Source organism: Coregonus lavaretus (genome assembly GCF_964263955.1).
Source record: "Coregonus lavaretus genome assembly, chromosome: 14".
Lineage (NCBI taxonomy): Eukaryota > Metazoa > Chordata > Actinopteri > Salmoniformes > Salmonidae > Coregonus > Coregonus lavaretus.
The window spans coordinates 5,425,849-5,453,549 of NC_140001.1; the positions used below are offsets into that span (position 1 = coordinate 5,425,849).

Here is a 27,701-nt window from a genome sequence, read left to right on the forward strand (position 1 = left end):
GCCTAAATGACTACCGACCCGTAGCACTGACGTCTGTAGCCATGAAGTGCTTTGAAAGGCTGGTCATGGCTCACCTCAACACCATTATCCCAGAAACCCTAGACCCACTCCAATTTGCATACCGCTCCAACAGATCCACAGATGATGCAATCTCTATTGCACTCCACACTGCCCTTTCCCACCTGGACAAGAGGAACACCTACGTGAGAATGCTATTCATTGACTACAGCTCAGCATTCAACACCATAGTCCCCTCAAAGCTCATCACTAAGCTAAGGATCCTGGGACTAAACACATCCCTCTGCAACTGGATCCTGGACTTCCTGACGGGCCGCCCCCAGGTGGTAAGGGTAGGGAACAACACATCTGCCACACTGATCCTCAACACGGGGGCCCCACAGGGGTGCGTGCTCAGTCCCCTCCTGTACTCCCTGTTCACCCTTGACTGCATGGCCAGGCACGACTCCAACACCATCATTAAGTTTGCCGACGACACAACAGTGGTAGGCCTGATCACCGACAACGATGAGACAGCCTATAGGGAGGAAGTCAGAGACCTGGCCATGTGGTGCCAGGATAACAACCTCTCCCTCAACGTAACCAAGACAAAGGAGATGATTGTGGACTACAGGAAAAAAAAGAGGACTGAGCACACCCCCATTCTCATCGACGGGGCTGTAGTGGAACAGGTTGAGAGCTTCAAGTTCCTTGGTGTCCACATCACCAACGAACTATCATGGTCCAAACACACCAAGACAGTCGTGAAGAGGGCACGACAAAGCCTATTCCCCCTCAGGAGACTGAAAAGATTTGGCATGGGTCCTCAGATCCTCAAAAAATTATACAGCTGCACCATCGAGAGCATCCTGACTGGTTGCATCACCGCCTGGTATGGCAACTGCTTGGCCTACGACCGCAAGGCACTACAGAGGGTAGTATGTACGGCCCAGTACATCACTGGGGACAAGCTTCCTGCCATCCAGGACCTCTATACCAGGCGGTGTCAGAGAAAGGCCCTCAAAATTGTCAAAGACTCCAGCCACCCTAGTCATAGACTGTTCTCTCTGCTACCGCACGGCAAGCAGTACCGGAGCGCCAAGTCTAGGTCCAAAAGACTTCTCAACAGCTTCTACCCCCAAGCCATAAGACTCCTGAACAGCTAATCATGGCTACCCGGACTATTTCTATTTTTACTGCCCCCCCACCCCATCTTTTTACGCTGCTGCTACTCTGTTAATTATTTATGCATAGTCACTTTAACTCTACCCACATGTACATATTACCTCAACTAGCCGGTGCCCCCGCACATTGACTCTGCACCGGTACCCCCCTGTATATATACCCTCCCTACTGTTATTTTGTTTTACTTCTGCTCTTTTTTCTCAACACTTTTTTGTTGTTGTTTTATTTTACTTTTTTATTAAAAATAAATACACTGTTGGTTAAGGGCTGTAAGTAAGCATTTCACTGTAATGTCTGCACCTGTTGTATTCGGCACATGTGGCCAATAAAATTTGATTTGAACTAGCTTTATGCTTTGGGGTTGTTAATTTGATCACATCATCTTTACTTTCCAAAGGTGATTCTAAAATGTATTATGATAAAAGAACGGTTGATAATGGGGTTTGCCCATCAGGCACACTACAGACCCTCACCAGCAATATCTTTGCCCTCTGACTGGGGCGGCAGGTAGCTTAGTGGGTAAGAGCGTTGTGCCAGTAACCGAAAGGTCGCTGGTTCTAATCCCCGAGCCGACTAGGTGAAAAATCTGTTGATGTGCCCTTGAGCAAGGCCCTTAACCCTAATTGCTCCTGTAAGTTGCTCTGGATAAGAGCGTCTGCTAAATAACTAAAATGTAATTACAAAGAGGGGCAGATCAGACTATCAAGCTTTCAGACGACTAATGGCATGTCCCAAAATGGCACCCAGTGCACTGCTTTTGACCAGGGCCCTATGAGGAACTCTGGTCATAACAAATCTTCGAACATCCCTGTTGTCTGAGGCAAGTGGTGAATTCAGGCTACGGACCCTGGTCAAAAGTAGTGCACTATACAGAGGAATATGGTGCCATGTGGGAAACAACCCTTTCTTTCAGAAAAGCCACTAACCGTTCCCATTTGCTGTTGGGTTAATGAGAAATAGCTGGTCTCGGAATTGGTCCTGGGCTGGCAGACCCCACTAGGTCAGTCTCACCAGCCCCCTTCCATCGCTACAAACAGGCAAATGAGCCTGATGAAGTTATGTGACAAGATCCTATTTCTGACCAATCTGACAAGTTCATCTGACAATGCTAGTCTAGCTACCAGACCTCGGTTCAAATGGGATTTGTTTTCTTTCTCACATAATTTAGCTGCGCTTGATAGAGCTTGTCTGGCACAATGGAACAAACCTAAGGAATATGGAGTTGTCCTCAAAAGTGCAAACCCTGCCAATCCACGCAGGCTCAAATAAATGCTGAAATTATTTGAGAAGAAAACGAATACTGTTTGAACCCCAGGTCTGAATGATACTGCTTGTTAGACATTAGAACACAAAGCAGCCAGTAGTTGGAGAGAGAGAGAGAGAGAGAGACACACCATTGTCAGAGAGATCAATATCGCATTCATCTGAGTCCATCCCAACTCTCTGAAATTCAAGACGGCGCAGACGCGTTCCAACCCAACTTTGCTTTATAGTCATCATGTTTATCTTAACTTTTTTTTTTTCTACAGAAAGGTCATATTATCATGACACACATCAACAACATGATCCCAGACACCCTAGACCCACTCCAATTCCCCCCATTCCACCCAAACGGATACACATATGATGCAATCTCAATTGCACTTCACACTGCCCTCTCCCACCTGGACCAGAGTGGAAATAACTATGTGAGAATTCTGTTCATAGACTACAGCTCTATGGATACCTCTGCAACTGGATTCTGTACTTCCTGATGGGCCGGCCCCAGCTGGTGAGGGTAGGCAACAACACCTTCGCCATTCAAAATGCAAATCAATTTATAACATTTTTGACATGCGTTTTTCTGGATTTTGTTATTCTGTCTCTCACTGTTCAAATAAACCTACCATTAAAATTATAGACTGATCATGTCTTTGTCAATGAGCAAACGTACAAAATCAGCAAGGTCAGATCAAATACTTTTTTTCCGCTCACTGTATCTACCTCAAATAACTTATTATTATCTATCCTGATGCCTAGTGACTTTACCCTATCTTCATGAACATACTGTATCTACACTCACTTTGCAGGGGATGTCATCGATAAGTATATGTCCAAGAGATTTTAAAAGGGATGGTTGGAATTTCTGGCCTCTGCTAAAAGTTGAATGACCATGCAGACGCTATCAGTCTTTCTTTGAAGATATTTACATGTCAAACATACTTCTCATGAGTAGTCAATCCCCTCAGGGCAGAGACAGAGTTTATGTATAGCTAACTCCTAACAGAAAACCTACACTGAGTGTACAAAACATTAAAGACTCCTGATCTTTCCATTACATAGACTGACCAGGTGAATCCAGGTGAAAGCTATGATCCCTTATTGATGTCAAATGTTAAATCCACTTTAATCAGTGCAGATGAATGGGAGGAGACAGGTTAAGGAAGGATTTTTAAGCACCGAGACAGTTGAGACATGGATTGTGTATGTGTGCCATTCAGAGGGTGAATGGGCAAGACAAAAGATTGAAGTGCCTTTGAACAGGGTATGGTAGTAGGTGCCAGGCGCACCGGTTTGTGTCAAGAACTGCAACGCTGCTGGGTTTTTCATGCTCAACAGTTTCCTGTGTGTATCAAGAACATCCAGCCAACTTGACACAACTGTGGGAAGCATTGGAGTCAACATGGGCCAGCATCCTAGTGGAACGCTTTATACACCTTGTAGAGTCCATGCCCCAACGAATTGAGGCTGTTCTGAGGGGAAAAGGGGGGGGGGGGGGGGGGGGGGGCTACAGCTACAATTTTATCCCTGATGTCCTTACACAGCTCTCTGGTCTTGGCCATTGTGGAGAGGTTGGAGTCTGTTTGATTGAGTGTGTGGACAGGTGTCTTTTATACAGGTAACGAGTTCAAACAGGTGCAGTTAATACAGGTAATGAGTGGAGAACAGGAGGGCTTCTAAAAGAAAAACTAACAGGTCTGTGAGAGCCGGAATTCTTACTGGTTGGTAGGTGATCAAATACTTACGTCATGCAATAAAATGCAAATTAATTACTTAAAAATCATACAATGTGATTTTCTGGAAAAAAAATTTAGATTCCGTCTATGATAAAAATTACAGACCTCTACATGCTTTGTAAGTAGGAAAACCTGCAAAATCGGCAGTGTATCAAATACTTGTTCTCCCCACTGTATATACATACATACAATTGAAGTCGGAAGTTTACATACACTTAGGTCGGAGTCATTAAAACTCATTTTTCAACCACTCCACAAATGTATTGTTAACAAACTATAATTTTGGCAAGTCGGTTAGGACATCTACTTTGTGCATGACACCATTAATTTTTCCACCAATTGTTTACAGACAGATTATTTCACTTCATTTCACTATATCACAATTTCAGTGGGTCATAGGTTTACATACACTAAGTTGACTGTGCCTTTAAACAGCTTGGAAAATTCCAGAAAAGTATGTCATGGCTTTAGAAACTTGAGTCAATTGGAGGTGTACCTGTGGATGTATTTTAAGGCCTACCTTCAAACTCAGTGCCTCTTTGCTTGACATCATGGGGGAAAAAAAGAAATCAGCCAAAATTGTAGACCTCCACAAGTCTGTTCATCCTTGGGAGCAATTTCCAAATGCCTTAAGGTACCACGTTCATCTGTACAAACAATAGTACGTAAGTATAAACACCATGGGACCACGCAGCCGTCATACCACTCAGGAAGGAGACGCGTTCTGTCTCCTAGAGATGAACGTACTTTGGTGCAAAAAGTGCAAATCAATCCCAGAACAACAGCAAAGGACCTTGTGAAGATGCTGGAGGAAACAGGTACACAAGTCCTATATCGACATAACCTGAAAGGCCGCTCAGCAAGGAAGAAGCCACTGCTCCAAAACTGCCATAGAAAAGCAAGACTACAGTTTGCAACTGCACATGGGGGACAAAGATCGTACTTTTTTGGAGAAATGTCCTCTGGTCTGATGAAACAAAAATAGAACTGTTTGGCCATAATGATCATCGTTATGTTTGGAGGAAAAAGGTGGTAGCTTGCAAGCAGAAGAACACCATCCCAACCGTGAAGCACAGGGGTGGCAGCATGCTGTGGGGGTGCTTTGCTGCAGGAGGGACTGGTGCACTTCACAAAATAGATGGCATCATGAGGAAGGAAAATTATGTAGATATATTGAAGCAACATCTCAAGACATCAGTCAGGAAGTTAAAGCTTTGTCTCAAATGGGTCTTCCAAATGGACAATGACCCCAAGCATACTTCCAAATTTGTGGCAAAATGGCTTAAGGACAACAAAGTCAAGGTATTGGAGTGGCCATCACAAAGCCCTGACCTCAATCATATAGAAAATGTGTGGGCAGAACTGAAAAAGCGTGTGCGAGCATGGAGGCCTACAAACCTGACTCAGTTACACCAGCTCTGTCAGGAGGAATGGGCCAAAATTCACCCAACTTATTGTGGGAAGCTTGTGGAAGGCTACCCGAAACGTTTGACCCAAGTTAAACCATTTAAAGGCAATGCTACCAAATACTAATTGAGTGTATGTAAACTTCTGACCCACTGGGAATGTGATGAAAGAAATAAAAGCTGAAATAAATCATTTTCTCAACTATTATTCTGACATTTCACATTCTTAAAATAAAGTGGTGATCCTAACTGACCTAAGACAGGGAATTTTTACTAGGATTAAATGTCAGGAATTGTGAAAAACTGAGTTTAAATGTATTTGGCTAAGGTGTACGTAAACTTCCGACTTGAACTGTAAATATATTGTTATGATGAGTTTCTCAGGTATCAAAGAATCAAGGATGCAATAATTTACTTAGACATTCTGTGGAGATTTCAATACCAAGTATTTATTGAATCAAGAGCTCGTGGGTTCATCTAACAAACGGACATGGCTTTGCCCTTCGTCAGTTGAACTAACTTGAATAAAGACACTACCTTATACTGTAAACCCTTTATTACCATCTTCCTGGCATACATCTGGTAAGTCTCCATGGGCACTCCCTGTCTTTGATGTTCATCACTTTTTACCCCAAGTCAGTATCCTGTCCATCACTCATGCTATCCTAAACATCACTAATCTACCATGACATAATGGAATGTAGACTTCATGGCCCCAAACCACTCATCTCTTAACTCTTCCTCTGTCCTCACAACACTATGACATGACATCATTACACATACATATATATATACACATACACATATACATATACATATACACAGTACGAGTCAAAAGTTTGGACACACCTACTCATTCCAGGAGTTTTCTTTATTTTTACTATTTTGTACATTGTAGAATAATAGTGAAGACATCAAAACTATAAAATGACACATATGGAATCATGTAGTAACCAAAAAGTGTTAAACAAATCAAAATATATTTTATATTTGAAATTCTTCAAATTAATTTTGTTTTAAGATTTTAGTTTGTCGAGTTGTTATCTTTACATTGTTTTATTTGTTTAAATTTGTTTGTACTATCATCTATGTGGTCCTCTGTAGCTCAGCTGGTAGAGCATGGCGCTTGTAACGCCAGGGTAGTGGGTTCGATCCCCGGGACCACCCATAAAATGTATGCACGCATGACTGTAAGTCGCTTTGGATAAAAGCGTCTGCTAAATGGCATATTATTATTATTATTATCTGCTGCCGACATCAGGATACGACTTGAGAGCACTAGTTAGCTCCAAAAGTGGTTAGTAGCTTTGACTGCACAGTGCATTCAGAGCCATGCAGTGGCTAGATAAACTACAAACTACATTGTACCAGGTTCCCGTGAAACAACTGTAATGACAGTCCAGCACAACATACACAATGGTCTCCTGATTAGCAAAGAGTAGTCTGTGTTTCATTTCATTGTGTATTAAAACCACGGTTTGAGATCTTTGTGAGGGATTTTCTCCAGTAGTTTGAATGAGGAATTGGGCTTCCCGGAAAAATGTTGTCCTTGGTTGCAAAAGTAACCAAGGGGGACGGGGGCTTAGCAAAGGGTCAATTGAAATGAAATCTTTGATATCCAATCCCACAAGTCAGTGCTAACAAATTACTGTCCCCTTTCTTCCACAGCAGTGGCATATCAAACATTACATTTTGTATTCTGGTTCACAGACAACTAGACAAGAAGTTTGTACTTCTCCCTGTCATATTAAGGCAAGCCGGCTCAAATGTGTTGTGGGTTCCCAAATGGCATTCTATTCCTTAGTGTACTATTTTCGACCAGGGCACATAACACTCTGGTCAAAAAGTAGTGCACTATATAGCTAGGGTACCATTTGGGACATAACGCACTCAGACAGTTTCACACTCATTTACATTTGTGAGAGTGAGTTCTATTATATTCTAGTGCCAAACAGCTAATTGTTGACACCGTATCCTCTAAAGATACATCACAGTTTGGCGTTAGTTTCCTCATTAGAATACCAGAGGAATTTCAAAATATTTATTTCAGTCTTGACTATCGAGCCTGTAACAGATCTTACGGTCACTCCGCAATGTCCGTTTCCGAGACACAAGGGCCAACAGTTTCAGAGTACAAAGTCTCCCATGGAGGAAATGAACAAAGATAAAAACAAATCAACAGGAAGTGTAAACACATACGTGGCAGGCTTCTGTCTGTCTGTCTGTCTGTCTGTCTGTCTGTCTGTCTGTCTGGCTGTCTGTCTGTCTGTCTGGCTGGCTGTCTGTCTGCACTCTCCTCCTCGTTTTAGCCAAACCAACTAACGAAGAGGTCAGCAACACAATCTCAACCCTAATCAAACTGATAAATTGTAAATTCCCTTACGTTTCCCTCTGCTTTCAATTTGTGAATTACATTTTTCCAATTCATTTCCTAATGCGAGAGAGAACCCCCTCACAAAGATCTCAAACCGTGGTTTTAATACACAAAGAAATGAAACACAGACTACTCCTTGCTAATCAGGAGACCATTGTATATGTTGTGCTGGACTGTCATTACAGTTGTTTCACGGGAACCTGGTACAATGCAGTTTGTAGTGTATCTAGCCACTGCATGGCTCTGAATGCACTGTGCAGTCAAAGCTACTAACCACTTTTGGAGCTAACTAGTGCTCTCAAGTCGTATCCTGATGTGGGCAGCAGATGCTAGCTCTATTCATAATATAGCAGTGTTCCTATCACTTTGCACAAATTTAATTCCTTAACTGTTTGGAATTGAAATGGGATTGAACCCAATTTGAAACCCATTTATATATTATATCAGATTGGGTTCAGATGAACTTTGAGAACTAATAGATTGCTTTTCTAAAGCTCCATTCACAGCACCTGTCTCACTTCTAGGAGGATTTCAACCCACTTAATCCAAAAATTTCTCAAAGTTTCACCATCATTGTAAAGCCCTAGTTATTTTTATTGCTTTGACAAAGTCATTTGTGAAGATAATTTATTTCATGTGATTCACTTACGTCATCTGTCAAGATAATTTATTTCATGTGATTCATTTACGTCTGTCTCTCATTTTGAGTTGAACCCTGTAACGTGGAACTGAACTCTATTATGGTGAAACTATTCCTTGAAAAATATTTTTTTGCTAAAGTTCCTTCTAACATCTAATAGTTCAATCATAATGTAAAAGCAGGTGAGCTGGGTTCTACTCTTTTTGGCCATTTTCTGGTGTTTTGTGGTAGAAATCTGAGTGGAAAACCGAGTGGGTCGGAGCATAACACTTGTTATGCTGTAGAGGGTTGTTAGGGGGTTGTAGAGGGTTGTTAGGGGGTTGTAGAGGGTTGGTAGGGGGTTGTAGAGGGTTGGTAGGGGGTTGTAGAGGGTTGTTAGGGGGTTGTAGGGGGTTGTAGAGGGTTGGTAGGGGGTTGTAGAGGGTTGGTAGAGGGTTGTTAGGGGGTTGTAGAGGGTTGTTAGGGGGTTGTAGAGGGTTGGTAGGGGGTTGTAGAGGGTTGGTAGGGGGTTGTAGAGGGTTGTTAGGGGGTTGTAGGGGGTTGTAGAGGGTTGGTAGGGGGTTGTAGGGGGTTGGTAGGGGGTTGTAGAGGGTTGGTAGGGGGTTGGTAGGGGGTTGTAGAGGGTTGGTATGGGGTTGGTAGGGGGTTGTAGAGGGTTGGTAGGGGGTTGTAGAGGGTTGGTAGGGGGTTGGTAGGGGGTTGGTAGAGGGTTGTAGAGGGTTGGTAGGGGGTTGGTAGGGGGTTGGTAGGGGGTTGGTAGGGGGTTGTAGAGGGTTGGTAGGGGGTTGGTAGGGGGTTGTAGAGGGTTGGTAGGGGGTTGGTAGGGGGTTGGTAGAGGGTTGTAGAGGGTTGGTAGGGGGTTGGTAGGGGGTTGGTAGGGGGTTGTAGAGGGTTGGTAGGGGGTTGGTCGTGGGTTGGTAGGGGGTTGGTAGGGGGTTGTAGAGGGTTGGTAGGGGGTTGGTAGGGGGTTGGTAGGGGGTTGGTAGGGGGTTGTAGAGGGTTTGTAGAGGGTTGGTAGGGGGTTGTAGAGGGTTGGTAGGGGGTTGGTCGTGGGTTGGTAGGGGGTTGGTAGGGGGTTGGTCGTGGGTTGGTAGGGGGTTGGTAGGGGGTTGTAGAGGGTTGGTAGGGGGTTGGTAGGGGGTTGTAGAGGGTTGGTAGGGGGTTGGTAGGGGGTTGGTAGGGGGTTGGTAGAGGGTTGGTAGGGGGTTGTAGAGGACCCATTTTGTCCAAAAAGCACCTGGAACTACCTGGATGATCGTCAAGACCCCTGGAAGAATGTTCTATGGACAGAGTAGTCAAAAGTGAGTCCCGTTATATTTTACTGCATTCCACAGTAAAAACCTCATACCAACAGTCAAGCATGGTGGTGGTAGTAGAGACACTTTGGAGATACTTTGCTGCCTCAGGACCTGGACCAGTTGCCATCATTGAAGGAACCATGAATTCTGCTCTGTATCAGAATTCTACAGGAGAATGTCAGACCATCCGTCCGTGAGCTGAAGCTGAAGCGCAGCTGGGTCATGCAGCAAGACAACGATCCAAAACACACAAGCAATTCTACATTAGAATAGCTGAAAAGCAACACATTTTAAGTTTTAGAATGACCTAGTCAAAGTCCAGACCTAAACCTCATTGAAATGTTGTGGCAGGACCTGAAAAGAGCAGTTCATGCTCGAAACCCCACAAATGTTGTTGAGTTAAAGTAGTTCTGCAAGGAAGAGTGGGCCAAAATTCCTCCACAGTGATGTGAGGGCCTGATCAACAACTACAGGAAGAGTTTGGTTGCAGTCATTGCAGCTAAAGGTGGCAATGACTTTTTCACACAGGGGCATTGGGTGCTGCATAACTTCTTTATTAAATAAATGAAACAGTATCAACTGAGCAGACGGAATGTTGTCTTGGGGGTTTTAGGGAACTTCTCTACTCGCTGTCACAAGAGTCTCACTCTCTCTCTCTCTCTCTCTCTCTCTAAGGCCCAACTGAGGGTTAACATAGCCCAGGAGTGGCTGACCAGGCCGCCCCTTCCTCCCACTCCCTTTAACAGACAAAGAGGGTGAAATGCAGTCACTCAGTTAAAACAGCAATAAGGCTGCTAAAGGGGGAGGGGGAGGAGGGAGGGGGGAGGGAAAGGGAGGGAGACGGAGGGGGGGAGGAGAGGGAGGAGGAAAAGGGAGGGGGGGAGGGAGGAGGAAAAGGGAGGGGGGGAGGGAGGAGGTGGCAGGAGAGCAGGAGGAGGGGGTGGGAGAGGAGGGGAAGGGGGAGGGGGGAAGTAAACCAGGGCTTATGGGCCTATTCACAGCCACAGACGAGAGGTAAACAGACTGCCTAAATACAGCCACAGACGAGAGCTAAACAGACTGATTCACACAGCCACAGGCGAGAGGTAAACAGACTGCCTGCATACAGCCACAGACGAGAGCTAAAAAGACTGCCTGCATACAGCAACAGGCGAGAGGTAAACAGACTGCCTGCATACAGCCACAAACGAGAGGTAAACAGACTGCCTGCATACAGCCACAGACGAAAGGTAAACAGACTGCCTGCATACAGCCACAGGCGAAAGGTAAACAGACTGCCTGCATACAGCAACAGGCGAGAGGTAAACAGACTGCCTGCATACAGCCACAGACGAGAGGTAAACAGACTGCCTGCATACAGCCACAGACGAGAGCTAAACAGACTGCCTGCATACAGCCACAGACGAGAGGTAAACAGACTGCCTGCATACAGCCACAGATGAAAGGTAAACAGACTGCCTGCATCTCAACTACGTTTGACCAAAAGTATAGACACTATTCTTAAACCTTAGACAGGGAAATCATACTGAGACTAGAGACCTGCATAAATACATCAAACATACTGTATACACACAACATACTGTATACACACAACATACTGTATACACACAACATACTGTATACACACAACATACAGTATACACACACACAACATACTGTATACACACAACATAGAGTATACACACACACAACATACTGTATACACACACACAACATACTGTATATACACAACATACTGTATATACACAACATACAATATACACAACATACTGTATATACACAACATACTGTATACACACACACAACATACTGTATACACACAACATACTGTATACACACAACATACTGTATACACACAACATACAATATACACAACATACTGTATATACACAACATACTGTATACACACAACATACTGTATATACACAACATACAGTATACACACACAACATACTGTATACACACAACATACAGTATACACACACACTGTATACACACAACATACTGTATATACACAACATACTGTATACACACACACACAACATACTGTATACACACACAACATACTGTATATACACAACATACAATATACACAACATACTGTATACACACACACAACATACTGTATACACACACACAACATACTGTATACACACACACAACATACTGTATACACACAACATACAATATACACAACATACTGTATATACACAACATACTGTATACACACAACATACTGTATATACACAACATACAGTATACACACACACTGTATACACACAACATACTGTATACACACAACATACTGTATATACACAACATACAATATACACAACATACTGTATACACACACAACATACTGTATACACACACACACAACATACTGTATACACACAACATACTGTATATACACAACATACTGTATATACACAACATACTGTATACACAACATACTGTATACACACAACATACTGTATACACACAACATACTGTATACACACAACATACAATATACACAACATACTGTAAATACACAACATACTGTATACACAAAATACTGTATACACACAACATACTGTATACACACAACATACTGTATACACACAACATACAGTATACACACACACAACATACTGTATACACACAACATACTGTATATACACAACATACAATATACACAACATACAATATACACAACATACTGTATATACACACAACATACTGTATATACAAAACATACTGTATATACAAAACATACTGTATATACACAACATACTGTATATACACAACATACTGTATATACACAACATACTGTATATACACAACATACTGTATATACACAACATACTGTATATACACAACATACTGTATATACACAACATACAATATACACAACATAATGTATACACACAACATAATGTATACACACAACATACTGTATACACACAACATACTGTATACACACAGACACAACATACTGTATATACACAACATTATGTATATACACACACAACATACTGTATACACAACATACTGTATATACACACAACATACTGTATACACAACATACTGTATATACACAACATACTGTATATACACAACATACTGTATACACACAACATACTGTATACACACAACATACTGTATATACACAACATACTGTATACACACAACATACTGTATACACACAACATACAATATACACAACATACTGTATATACACAACATACTGTATATACACAACCTACTGTATATACACAACCTACTGTATACACAACATACAGTATACACACAACATACTGTATATACACAACATACTGTATACACACAACATACTCTATACACACACACAACATACTCTATACACACACACAACATACAGTATACACACAACATACAGTATACACACAACATACAGTATACACACACAACATACAGTATACACACACAACATACAATATACACAACATACTGTATACACACAACATACTGTATACACACAACATACTGTATATACACAACATACTGTATATACACAACATACAATATACACAACATACAATATACACAACATACAATATACACAACATACAATATACACAACATACAATATACACAACATAATGTATACACACACACAACATACAGTATACACACAACATACAGTATACACACAACATACAGTATACACACAACATACTGTATACACACACAACATACTGTATATACACACAACATACAGTATACACACAACATACGGTATACACAAAACATACTGTATATACACAACATACTGTATATACACAACATACTGTATATACACAACATACAATATACACAACATACAATATACACAACATAATGTATACACACAACATAATGTATACACACACACAACATACTGTATATACACAACATACAATATACACAACATACTGTATACACACAACATACTGTATACACACACACAACATATTGTATACACACACACAACATACTGTATACACACACACAACATACTGTATACACACAACATACAGTATACACACAACATACAGTATACACACAACATACAGTATACACACAACATACTGTATATACACAACATACTGTATACACACAACATACAGTATACACACAACATACGGTATACACACAACATACTGTATACACACAACATACAATATACACAACATACTGTATACACACAACATACTGTATACACACAACATACTGTATACACACAACATACTGTATACACACAACATACTGTATACACACAACATACTGTATACACACAACATACAATATACACAACATACTGTATACACACAACATACTGTATACACACAACATACTGTATACACACAACATACTGTATACACACAACGTACTGTATACACACAACATACAATATACACAACATACAGTATACACACAACATACTGTATACACACAACATACTGTATACACACAACATACTGTATACACACAACATACTGTATACACACACAACATACTGTATACACACACACAACATACTGTATACACACACACAACATACTGTATACAATATACACAACATACTGTATACAATATACACAACATACTGTATACACACAACATACTGTATACACACAACATACTGTATACACACAACATACTGTATACACACAACATACTGTATATACACACAACATACTGTATATACACACAACATACTGTATATACAAAACATACTGTATATACACAACGTACAATATACACAACATACTGTATATACACACAACATAATGTATACACACAACATACTGTACACACACAACATACTGTACATACACAACATACTGTATACACACAACATACTGTATACACACAACATACTGTATATACACAACATACTGTATATACACAACATACTGTATACACACACAACATACTGTATATACACAACATACTGTATACACACAACATACTGTGGTCCTCTGTAGCTCAGCTGGTAGAGCACGGCGCTTGTAACGCCAAGGTAGTGGGTTCGATCCCCGGGACCACCCATACACACAAAAAAAAATCTATGCACGCATGACTGTAAGTCGCTTTGGATAAAAGCGTCTGCTAAATGGCATATTATATTATTATTATTATATACTGTATACACACAACATACTGTATATACACACAACATACTGTATATACACACAACATACTGTATACACACAACATACTGTATACACACAACATACTGTATATACACAACATACTGTATACACACAACATACAATATACACATAAAATACTGTATATACACACACAACATACTGTATATACACAACATGCTGTATACACACAACATACTGTATATACACACAACATACTGTATACACACACAACATACTGTATATACACACACAACATACTGCTAAATGGCATATTATATTATTATTATATACTGTATACACACAACATGCTGTATACACACAACATACTGTATATACACACAACATACTGTATACACACAACATACTGTATATACACAACATACTGTATACACACAACATACTGTATACACAACATACTGTATACACACAACATACTGTATACACACAACATACAATATACACAACATACAATATACACAACATACTGTATATACACAACATACAATATACACACAACATACAATATACACAATTACAAAACATATTAAGAAAAACAGACATTTATCAACATAGAGGTCTCTGATCATTTCTCTGAACTGACCAAGGGGAACCAGAACATCTAATTTCAGAGATCTCTGTGAGTTGTTCCACATAAAGAGCTCAAGGGCACATTGGAATAAACTTAAGGGCACATTGGAAAACAGCATCTAGTGGTTTAAATCTGCGTTATGGGCCCTAGAAAAATGCTATTTGGGACACAGACTATTACTGGAGGCTGAATCAAGGAGTGTGGGAAATGATTCTCTTATATTTTAGATGTGCTGTTAGCTTAATAAGAAAGCATTAATGATTAAACATAAAAGGTTTGTACTGTACTGATATAAATTGGCCAACATAACAAGCTGTGATTAATGTGAGGAGCTGTTAGGGAGTAGGGCGTGATAAGGCTTGTGTCTCACACTGCCTCTTTGTTGAACTGTCCAAGGACATATGTACAAAGAGTACAGTTAGAGTGGGAAAGTACAGGAAAACTGTATCTATGGGTGCTGACTCTCTGGACAAGTTGCAAAACAACTGATGCCTGGCAATAGTGAAGCGCCAAGGGGCTGGGACCAGCCTGTGCGCCAACGATAGGCTGAGTAAGTCTAAACCACGCTCAGTCTCTACTCTGATAGGCCAGCAGGGAGCGGGAACTATCTCTGTCAGAGTATTTAAAGAAGAACTTATAACAATAGACCAGTTCTCTGACTGCCCTGTGTGGTATTTCAGTGGACCCGTATATACGAACATCATATTTACCATTGAAGTGTTTTTGCATTAATTAAAATACTAGTCTATTATAGAAGACGTGTATTGACCTCTTTTTGTTCCAATACCAGATTTGAATTGACGCAACTTAACAGGAGCCAAAAACAGTCAAAGTGAACTGGGAGACAAAGGGTTGAGGACCTCCCAAACATAAAACATGCTGGAGATGAAACCGTCAACACCACAACCGGCCGGTCTGGAGAGGGAGGGAGTGTGGCAGAGCTGGGGGAATAGCTAGCTTGTTTCTTTGCCTATTAGCCTAGCCTAGGTACGGCCTGGGGGAGCGGAGGGGGGGGCAGGAGGACTGCGGAAATAGCTAGCGCTAGCTTGTTTGTTCGCACGTCAGCCTAGCACTGGGTGTTTTGTTCGTCAAAGGTTTGCCACTCATCTCTACTCCACCCCACTACTGTCTGTCAGGGCTGTCTCTCTGTGTGGTACGTACGGTGAGGAAAGGCTTAGTTCCAGTGCAGGAGGCGTGGCCAAGCAGCAACTAATTTAACAGTCCAGCTGTAGTGGAGCGGAAGCTCTCAAAGAAAGACAAACTATTTTAATGGAACTCTTATATTAAACTAGATGCCGACGCGGGTGGATGTATTGTGTGGAGGGAGGGAGGGAGGGTGGTTGGGGTATGGTAAAATCTTTGTACTTACATTGATGTACATTTTGTAAACCTTCAATAAAAAAAGTATATATCCAAAGCGCCTTGCAGTCATGTGTGCATATATTTTATGTATGGGTGGTCCCGGAAATTGGACCCACTATCCTGGTGGTACAAGCGCCATGCTCTACCAACTGAGCTACAAAAGGACCACTAACTCTCTCATGCTCTGTTGCAATGTTAGCTATATAGGGTACAACCATCCTGTGTCCTCTTCTCTTAAAGTCTAATAGTCTAGGTCTGGATGTTTGAGAGCCACAAACCTGATTCTAAATGCCTGGGCAATGGAGACCCTCCATTAAACATGCTGTTCAGTCTAGGACTAGGACTAGGCTTAATCTGTGTCTGGGTAAACTGGCCATATGCGTCTCGCCTGGATGTTTGAAAACCATAAAGCAGCTTCTATATGCATGATCACCCTTGCGCTCCAAGGGAAGGTGAGGGAGGGGAGAATGTGCTATTTGTCTCCAGGTTAATAAGTAATAAGAAATAGTAAGGCGGCAGCAGGAAAGTTCTGCGTAATAAGAAATAGTCAATTCCAAGGCGGCAGCAGGAAAGTTCTGCGTAATAAGAAATAGTCAATTCCAAGGCGGCAGCAGGAAAGTTCTGTGTAATAAGAAATAGTCAATTCCAAGGCGGCAGCAGGAAAGTTCTGTGAAATAAGAAATAGTCAATTCCAAGGCGGCAGCAGGAAAGTTCTGCGTAATAAGAAATAGTCAATTCCAAGGCGGCAGCAGGAAAGTTCTGCGTAATAAGAAATAGTCAATTCCAAGGCGGCAGCAGGAAAGTTCTGTGAAATAAGAAATAGTCAATTCCAAGGCGGCAGCAGGAAAGTTCTGCGTAATAAGAAATAGTCAATTCCAAGGCGGCAGCAGGAAAGTTCTGTGAAATAAGAAATAGTCAATTCCAAGGCGGCAGCAGGAAAATTCTGCGTTGAGCCCGAAGTAACCATTTCCAGGTCACTGTGTCACTTACAGCCGAGCAGGAAACCAAATAATTCACTTCTCACATACCTTCTAGACCCCTCATACTCAACTCTGGACCTCAAAGCCAGTTCCACTGCATTTTTAATTGTTCCCCTCTAATCAGGGACGGATTTAGATCTGGGACACCAGGTGTGTGCAATTAACTATCAGGTAGAACAGAAAACCAGCAGGCGTCGGACCTCGTAGGATCAGAGCTCACTAACCCTGCCATAGACCAATGAAATTTGTACATTCTTTTCATACACATACTTTTTAAGATATGTAATGTTATCTCCAGCTGAAGCAGCTACTACTTTTAATGATCCATTAAATTCAATTAATCAATAATTGTTTAGGGCGGGTTTCCCGGAAACAGATTAAGCCTAGTCCTGGGCACATTTTATTTGATGGAAAATCTCCATTGAAATTGCTTCATAGTCAAGGACTTGGCTTAATCTATGTCCGGGAAACCAACCCTATATACTCCCAACCATTTAACCCACATAAAAAAAAATACAAAAGTTTACTATGGAATACTATAGTACAGTGCCTTCGGAAAGTATTCAGACCCGTTGACTTTTTCCACATTTTTTTACGTTACAGCCTTATTCTAAAATGGATAAAATAAATAAAAATCCGCAGCAATCTACACACAATACCCAATAATGACAAAGCGAAAACAGTTTTTTTGAACTTTTTTGTAATTTATTAAATATAAAAACCAGAAATACCTTATTTACATAAGTATTCAGACCCTTTGCTATGAGACTCGAAGTTGAGCTCAGGTGCATTCTGTTTCCATTGATCATCCTTGAGATGTTTCTACAACTCGATTGGAGTCCACCTGTCGTAAATTCAATTGATTGGACATGATTTGGAAAGGCACACACCTGTCTATATAAGGTCCCACAGTTGACAGTGCATGTCAGAGCAAAAACCAAGCCATGAGGTTAAAGGAATTGTCCATAGAGCTCCGAGACAGGATTGTGTCGAGGCACAGATCTGGGGAAGGGTACCAAAACATTTCTGCAGCATTGAATGTCCAAGAACACAGTGGCCTCCATCATTCTTAAATGGAAGAAGTTTGGAACCACCAAGACTCTTCCTAGAGCTGGCCGCCCGGCCAAACTGAGCAATCGGGGGAGAAGGGCCTTGGTCAGGGAGGTGACCAAGAACCCTATGGTCACTCTGACAGAGCTCTAGAGTTCCTCTGTGGAGATTGGAGAACCTTCCAGAAGGACAACCATCTCTGCAGCACTCCACCAATCAGGCCTTTATGATAGAGTGGCCAGACGGAAGCCACTCATCAGTAAAAGGCACATGATAGCCCGCTTGGAGTTTGCCAAAAGGCACCTAAAGACTCTCAGACCATGAGAAACTAAGATTCTCTGGTCTGATGAAACCAAGATTCAAATCTTTGGCCTGAATGCCAAGCGTCACGTCTGGAGGAAACCTGGCACCATCCCTATGGTGGTGGCAGCATCATGCTGTGGGGATGTTTTTCGCGGCAGGGACTGTGAGACTAGTTAGGATCGAGGTAAAGATGAACGGAGCAAAGCACAGAGAGATCTTTGATGAAAACCTGCTCCAGAGCGTTCAGGACCTCAGACTGTGGCAAAGGTTTACCTCCCCCCCCCCCCCCCACATACAAACACACACACACACGGCAACCCTGCTGCCAAACAGATGACTTATCTCCAGCAGGGCTCCAGAATTAAACCAGCCAGTTTCCTCTCAAATACAGATTCTCTTCAGCTCAGCTCAGCTCTGTGACATGGCAGTCAGATGTAATTCTTAACGTCATACTTCACCCTGTAGGGGACGATGTCTATGCATATGTAAGTTCCTCTTGACGTACAGCTAAATGTTCACTTGAACCAGCGTCATACTTCACCCTGTAGGGGACAATGTCCCTAGATACTGGGATGTAGCTCAGTTGGTAGAGCATGGCGTTTGCAACGCCAGGGTTGTGGGTTCGATTCCCACGGGGGGCCAGTATGAAAAATGATGTATGCACTCACTAACTGTAAGTCGCTCTGGATAAGAGCGTCTGCTAAATGACTAAAATGTAAAAAAAATGTTATGTAATACTGTATCCCTCAAGATGTTCTTCCAGATGTAACGGAATGACTTAGGCAGCCGGATTCAACATTTTAATGTCTAAATGCATGTTTTCACATTCATTAGTCGTTGTCATATAGCCTGTGGTTAAAGCATAGCTTTATTTAACAAAAGTTCATAGGGCATTTTGGTAACAATGGATACTTAACTACGTATACACATTGTTAAATGACAACTACAACAATTGGAAATAACCTATTGAGGTCTAGCCTATATGGATAAAATAGTGTTATCAGTTCAATATGTAAATATCTTAAAGTAATATTTTTCTGGCACATGTATTATCACATTACATGTGCATTACATACAACGCAACAAACTCAAGCTAACACAGGACATCACTAACCTTCCCAGGGCATCACATCACAAACCTATCATAGCAGGCGTAAGGGAGTGGTCGAAATTTACACAAGTGTTACCCGGAGGAAAATGGGGGGGGGGTCATGCTTTTTCCAATTTCAGTCAGGGGGAAGATCTACTATTTAATTATTATTTAGTCCAGGGGAGGGTCATTTAATTTGCAATCGATTAAATGTCATATTGTTCAGGGTTTGAGAATCTGTTGTTTATTATAGTATCTCCTGTGTGCCTGATGCTGCCCCTCATCCCTGATTCTCTGCTGCTGCAATATCAAGTGGTCCCAGTGTGGTCTCAGTCAAATGATCCATAGTCTATACTATAGACCTAGGCTATAGGCTATACGAACAGCATGCTGGGAGAAGCACAGGGCAAAGTTATACACTGCTCAAAAAAATAAAGGGAACACTTAAACAACACAATGTAACTCCAAGTCAATCACACTTCTGTGAAATCAAACTGTCCACTTAGGAAGCAACACTGATTGACAATACATTTCACATGCTGTTGTGCAAATGGAATAGACAACAGGTGGAAATAATAGGCAATTAGCAAGACACCCCCAATAAAGGAGTGGTTCTGCAGGTGGTGACCACAGACCACTTCTCAGTTCCTATGCTTCCTGGCTGATGTTTTGGTCACTTTTGAATGCTGGCGGTGCTTTCACTCTAGTGGTAGCATGAGACGGAGTCTACAACCCACACAAGTGGCTCACGTAGTGCAGCTCATCCAGGATGGCACATCAATGCGAGCTGTGGCAAGAAGGTTTGCTGTGTCTGTCAGCGTAGTGTCCAGAGCATGGAGGCGCTACCAGGAGACAGGCCAGTACATCAGGAGACGTGGAGGAGGCCGTAGGAGGGCAACAACCCAGCAGCAGGACCGCTACCTCCGCCTTTGTGCAAGGAGGAGCAGGAGGAGACTGCCAGAGCCCTGCAAAATGACCTCCAGCAGGCCACAAATGTGCATGTGTCTGCTCAAACGGTCAGAAACAGACTCCATGAGGGTGGTATGAGGGCCCGACGTCCACAGGTGGGGGTTGTGCTTACAGCCCAACACCGTGCAGGACGTTTGGCATTTGCCAGAGAACACCAAGATTGGCAAATTCGCCACTGGCGCCCTGTGCTCTTCACAGATTAAAGCAGGTTCACACTGAGCACATGTGACAGACGTGACAGAGTCTGGAGACGCCGTGGAGAACGTTCTGCTGCCTGCAACATCCTCCAGCATGACCGGTTTGGCGGTGGGTCAGTCATGGTGTGGGGTGGCATTTCTTTGGGGGGCCGCACAGCCCTCCATGTGCTCGCCAGAGGTAGCCTGACTGCCATTAGGTACCGAGATGAGATCCTCAGACCCCTTGTGAGACCATATGCTGGTGCAGTTGGCCCTGGGTTCCTCCTAATGCAAGACAATGCTAGACCTCATGTGGCTGGAGTGTGTCAGCAGTTCCTGCAAGAGGAAGTCATTGATGCTATGGACCGCCCGTTCCCCAGACCTGAATCCAATTGAGCACATCTGGGACATCATGTCTCGCTCCATCCACCAACGCCACGTTGCACCACAGACTGTCCAGGAGTTGGCAGATGCTTTAGTCCAGGTCTGGGAGGAGATCCCTCAGGAGACCATCCGCCACCTCATCAGGAGCATGCCCAGGTGTTGTAGGGAGGTCATACAGGCACGTGGAGGCCACACACACTACTGAGCCTCAATTTGACTTGTTTTAAGGACATTACATCAAAGTTGGATCAGCCTGTAGTGTGGTTTTCAACTTTAATTTTGAGGGTGACTCCAAATCCAGACCTCCATGGGTTGATACATTTGATTTCCATTGATAATTTTTGTGTGATTTTGTTGTCAGCACATTCAACTATGTAAAGAAAAAAGTATTTAATAAGATTATTTCATTCATTCGGATCTAGGATGTGTTATTTTAGTGTTCCCTTTATTTTTTTTAGCAGTGTATTTCTAAGAAAATGTACTTCCTTCCTAAGTTCTTGCGCTGCTGGAATGGTGTATAGATGGATAGGCGTTGCTGGGATGGTGTATAGATGGATAGGCGTTGCTGGGATGGTGTATAGATGGATAGGCGCTGCTGGAATGGTGTATAGATGGATAGGCGTTGCTGGGATGGTGTATAGATGGATAGGCGTTGCTGGGATGGTGTATAGATGGATAGGCGTTGCTGGGATGGTGTATAGATGGATAGGCATTGCTGGGATGGTGTATAGATGGACAGGCGTTGCTGGGATGGTGTATAGATGGATAGGCGTTGCTGGAATGGTGTATAGATGGATAGGCGTTGCTGGGATGGTGTATAGATGGATAGGCGTTGCTGGGATGGTGTATAGATGGATAGGCGTTGCTGGGATGGTGTATAGATGGATAGGCGTTGCTGGGATGGTGTATAGATGGACAGGCGTTGCTGGGATGGTGTATAGATGGATAGGCGTTGCTGGGATGGTGTAGAGATGGATAGGCGTTGCTGGGATGGTGTATAGATGGATAGGCGTTGCTGGGATGGTGTATAGATGGATAGGCGTTGCTGGGATGGTGTATAGATGGATAGGCGTTGCTGGGATGGTGTATAGATGGATAGGCGCTGCTGGGATGGTGTATAGATGGATAGGCGTTGCTGGGATGGTGTATAGATGGATAGGCGCTGCTGGGATGGTGTATAGATGGATAGGCGTTGCTGGGATGGTGTAGAGATGGATAGGCGTTGCTGGGATGGTGTATAGTTGGATAAGCGTTGCTGGGAGGGTGTATAGATGGATAGGCGTTGCTGGGATGGTGTATAGATGGATAGGCGTTGCTGGGATGGTGTATAGATGGATAGGCGTTGCTGGTATGGTGTATAGATGGATAGGCCAATCATGAGCCCCGGCCTGCCCTGATCTTGCTGATGTAAAACCCTTTTGTGCTGCCTGACCAATGGCTGTGCTGTGTACGGTGGCACTACAGGAAGGCGAGTCAAAGGCTTCTTCCCGAAAAGAAAATAGAATTTGTCCCAAAAATTCTATATCTGTGCGTGCGGACTAGGCCTATCGATGTCCTGTTCAGTTTGAGAGGGAGAGCAGGAAGATGAGGAGGAGGACCGGAGGTAAGCTTGCTAAAGCTATAATTGATTTTAATAAAAACAATATGTTTCGTTGCCCATAATGAAGCTATTTATTAGAGTTATTGACCTCACAATAAGCCATAGTCAAAACATTTACATAACTTATATTACTATGAAGCAGCAGCCGTGAAGATGGACAGCGCATGGGTGCTAAAAGTAGGCTAATTGGATAAGCCCTAATTCATTTAAACATTCTTCACTTTAATTTTAGGCTACTAACAACGAGAGGGCTTTGTGTTGGAGCCTATTTCTTCCTATTCGAGAAATAAGAGGTACGCCTACCTGTTTGACAGACAAAACTATAGTTAGTCTACTATCCATAGATCTTGTCAGCCAATTCCTTTATTGACCACGTACACCTTAAATATCTCAGTGTCAGTGAAGGGCTTGGTGTGTTAAATTAAAACCAGGGCTCAAATTGAGGTGGTATGTGAGGTTACTGTGGCTTTTGTTAAAGAAAATGGCTAAAAGCATAGGCCCTTACCCCTTGTTAGCTTAAGATTTTGAAAAGTATTTTATGGACGTGATTGTATAAAGCGATCTACAACAACGCTTTAGTCTGAAATGCTTTATTCTAGAAACAAGCTGGAAAATGCCAGGGAAATACGTGTCTCTGATGCATCATGGGATACCTTTGGTTTGTCTCTATGACATTCAGAGGCTGAGCTACAACCTTCTATAGCCGAGGAGACAAAAAAATGTCACTATCAATTGACGTTCGACATTTCAACAGGCTATTAAAACAACATACTACCTTCTAAATCAGTCAGGAGCAAGCCAGGTAGCCTAAGGAGCAGCGCTAGCAAACCTGCCGTAGCTAGCTGCTAGCCAGATATTAGCTAGCGTTATCTAGCGATAATGGAATCTGATTTATTTACTTGATTTATTAGGATCACTATTAGCATACGCTAATGGTGACAGCTAATTCATTTCACCTGGGACTGTAAACAACTGTATGTCCAAAAGCAGGCTGTAGTCGGTTTCACTGGGGACTGTAAACAGTGAGGCGCATGCTAATCTGTTTCACTGGGGACTGTAAACAGTGAGGCGCATGCTAATCTGTTTCACCGGGGACTATAAACACAGACTGTAAACAGCGACAGTGTGACATCACCTACAGTGCATTCGGAAAGTATTCAGACATCTTCCTTTTTCCACATTTTGTTACGTTAAAGCCTTATTCTAAAATCGATTAAATAAACAATCTACACACAATCCCTCATAATGACAAACTGAAAACAGTTTTTTTACGTATTTACATAAGTATTCAGACCCTTTGCTATGTGACTCAAAATGTAGCTCAGGTGCAGCCTGTTTCCATTAATCATCCTTGAGATGTTTCTACAACTTGATTGGAGTCCACCTGTGGTAAATTCAATTGAATGGACATGATTTGGAAAGGCACACAACTGTCTATATAAGGTCCCACAGTTGACAGTGCATGTCAGAGCAAAAACCAAGCCATGAGGTCGAAGGAATTGTCCGTAGAGCTCCGAGACAGGATTGTGTCGAAGGCACAGATATGGGGACGGGTATCCAAAAAATTCTGCAGCATTGAAGGTCCCCAGGAACACAGTGGCCTCCATCATTCTTAAATGAAAGAAGTTTGGAACCCCCTAGACTCTTCCTAGAGCTGGCTGCCCAGCAAAACTGAGCAATCGGGAGAGAAGGGCCTTGATCAGGGAGGTGACCAAGAACCCAATGGTCACTCTGGCAGAGCTCCAGAGTTCCTCTGTGGAGATGGGAGAATCTTCCAGAAGGACAACCATCTCTTCAGCACTCCACCAATCAGGCCTTTATGATAGAGTGGCCAGACGGAAGCAACTCCTCAGTAAAAGGCACATGATAGCCCGCTTGGAGTTTGCCAAAAGGCACCTAAAGACTCTCAGACCACGAGACACAAGATTCTCTGGTCTGATGAAACCAAGATTCAAATCTTTGTCCTGAATGCTAAGCATCACGTCTGGAGGAAACCTAGCACCATCCCTACGGTGAAGCATGTTGGTGGCAGCATCATGCTGTGGGGATGTTTTTCAGTGGCAGGGACTGGGAGACTAGTCAGGATCAAGGGAAAGATCAACGGAGCAAAGTACAGAGAGATCCATGATGACAACCTGCTCCAGAGCGCTCAGGACCTCAGACTGGGGCGAAGGTTTACCTTCCATCAGGACAACGACCCTAAGCATACAGCCAAGACAACGCAGGAGTGGCTTCGGGACAAGTCTGAATGTCCTTGAGTGGCCCAGCCAGAGCCCGGACTTGAACCCGATCGAACATCTCTGGAGAGACCTGAAAATAGCTGTGCAGCGACGCTCCCCATCCAATCTGACAGAGCTTGAGAGGATCTGCAGAGAAGAATGGGAGAAACTCCCTAAATACAGGTGTGCCAAGCTTGTAGCGTCATACCCAAGAAGACTCGAGGCTGTAATCGCTTCCAAAGGTGCTTCAACAAAGTACTGAGTAAAGGGTCTGAATACTTATGTAAATGTGATATTCGTTTTTTATTTGTAATGAATTTGCAAACATTTCTAAAAAACTGTTTTTGCTTTGTCATTATGGGGTATTGTGTGTAGATTGATGAGGGGGAAAAAACGATTTAATCAATTTTAGAATAAGGCTGTAACGTAACAAAATGTGGAAAAGGTCAAGGGGTCTGAATACTTTCCGAATGCACAAGCAAAGACGTACAGTACATATCTCTCTCTCTCTCTTCCTCCCCCCTCTCTCTCTCCCCCCTCCTTTTCTTGTTCTCTTCCATCCCTTGTTTTTTCGTCCTCTCCCTCCCTCCTTCATCATGTCCTCCTCTCCCACGTCCCACCCTTCAACCACTACCTCAACCTCCCTCAGTCCATCTCTTTCCTTCTGTCCTCCTCTCCCTCCCTCAGTCCATCTCTTTCCTTCTGTCTTCCTCTCCCTCCCCTCCCTCAGTCCATCCCTTTCCTTCTGTCCTCCTCTCCCTCCCTCAGTCCATCTCTTTCCTTCTATCTTCCTCTCCCTCCTCTCCCTCCCTCCCTCAGACCATCCCTTTCCTTCTGTCCTCCTCTCCCTCCCTCCCTCCCCTATTCCATTTCTCCCTAATTGCTGACGAGATGTGGAATTATATATTGGGTGTACCGTGCCACCGCACACCACTACCTTCTTTCCCAAGCAGTGTTCTGTGTGTTCTTAAAGCTAACTTTTTTTTTTTACCTTTATTTAGTGAGAGAGAGGGAGAGAGAGAGAGAGAGAGAGAGAGAGAGAGAGAGAGAGAGAGAGAGAGAGAGAGAGAGAGAGAGAGAGAGAGAGGAGAGGGAGAGGGAGAGAGAGAGAGAACTGCTGTTCTGTTCTGCAGCTCTGCGCTAACCTTTACTTTAATTATGTTGATCACACAGCGGTGGGAAGCAGGAATTTGCCATTACCCGCCAATCGCCATTAAACCAGTGTATAAAGCTGCCTGGGAATCACAACCTCTGAGAACCGTGTTCAGCCATTTTTAACTGTTTTTTAAAGGCGATTAGCGGTTGTTTCAGGGGAGAAAAGCATGGTTTGGGCCAAATACCCACTCTGTTTGTAATAATGGTGTTGGTTCTTTACTCAGAAGGTATTCAGGGTATAGACAAGAACGCAGAGCATATTCTGAATGTTGTCTTCTCCTGTTCTCACCCAGTCAGCACACCTCCTGTTCTCACCCAGGCAGCACTCCCTCCTGTTCTCACCCAGTCAGCACTCCGTCCTGTTCTCACCCAGGCAGCACTCCCTCCTGTTCTCACCCAGGCAGCACTCCCTCCTGTTCTCACCCAGGCAGCACACCTCCTGTTCTCACCCAGGCAGCACTCCTCCTGTTCTCACCCAGTCAGCACTCCTGTTCTCACCCAGTCAGCACTCCCTCCTGTTCTCACCCAGTCAGCACACCCTCCTGTTCTCACCCAGGCAGCACACCTCCTGTTCTCACCCAGTCAGCACTCCTGTTCTCACCCAGGCAGCACACCTCCTGTTCTCACCCAGGCAGCACACCTCCTGTTCTCACCCAGGCAGCACTCCTCCTGTTCTCACCCAGGCAGCACTCCCTCCTGTTCTCACCCATAGCTTCCTTCATAACCTTCTCCTACAGTTCTCAGACATCCGTATAGCTTCCTTCAAAAC

At 43.1% G+C, this 27,701-nt stretch overlaps 1 protein-coding gene across 1 annotated transcript in view; it reads right to left on the reverse strand.

Annotated features, from left to right (window-relative positions):
- The window catches only part of LOC311141908 (extracellular matrix organizing protein FRAS1-like), a gene marked incomplete at both ends in the record, with an annotated part of 243,729 nt that overhangs the window by 212,941 nt on the left and 3,087 nt on the right, over positions 1-27,701 (reverse strand).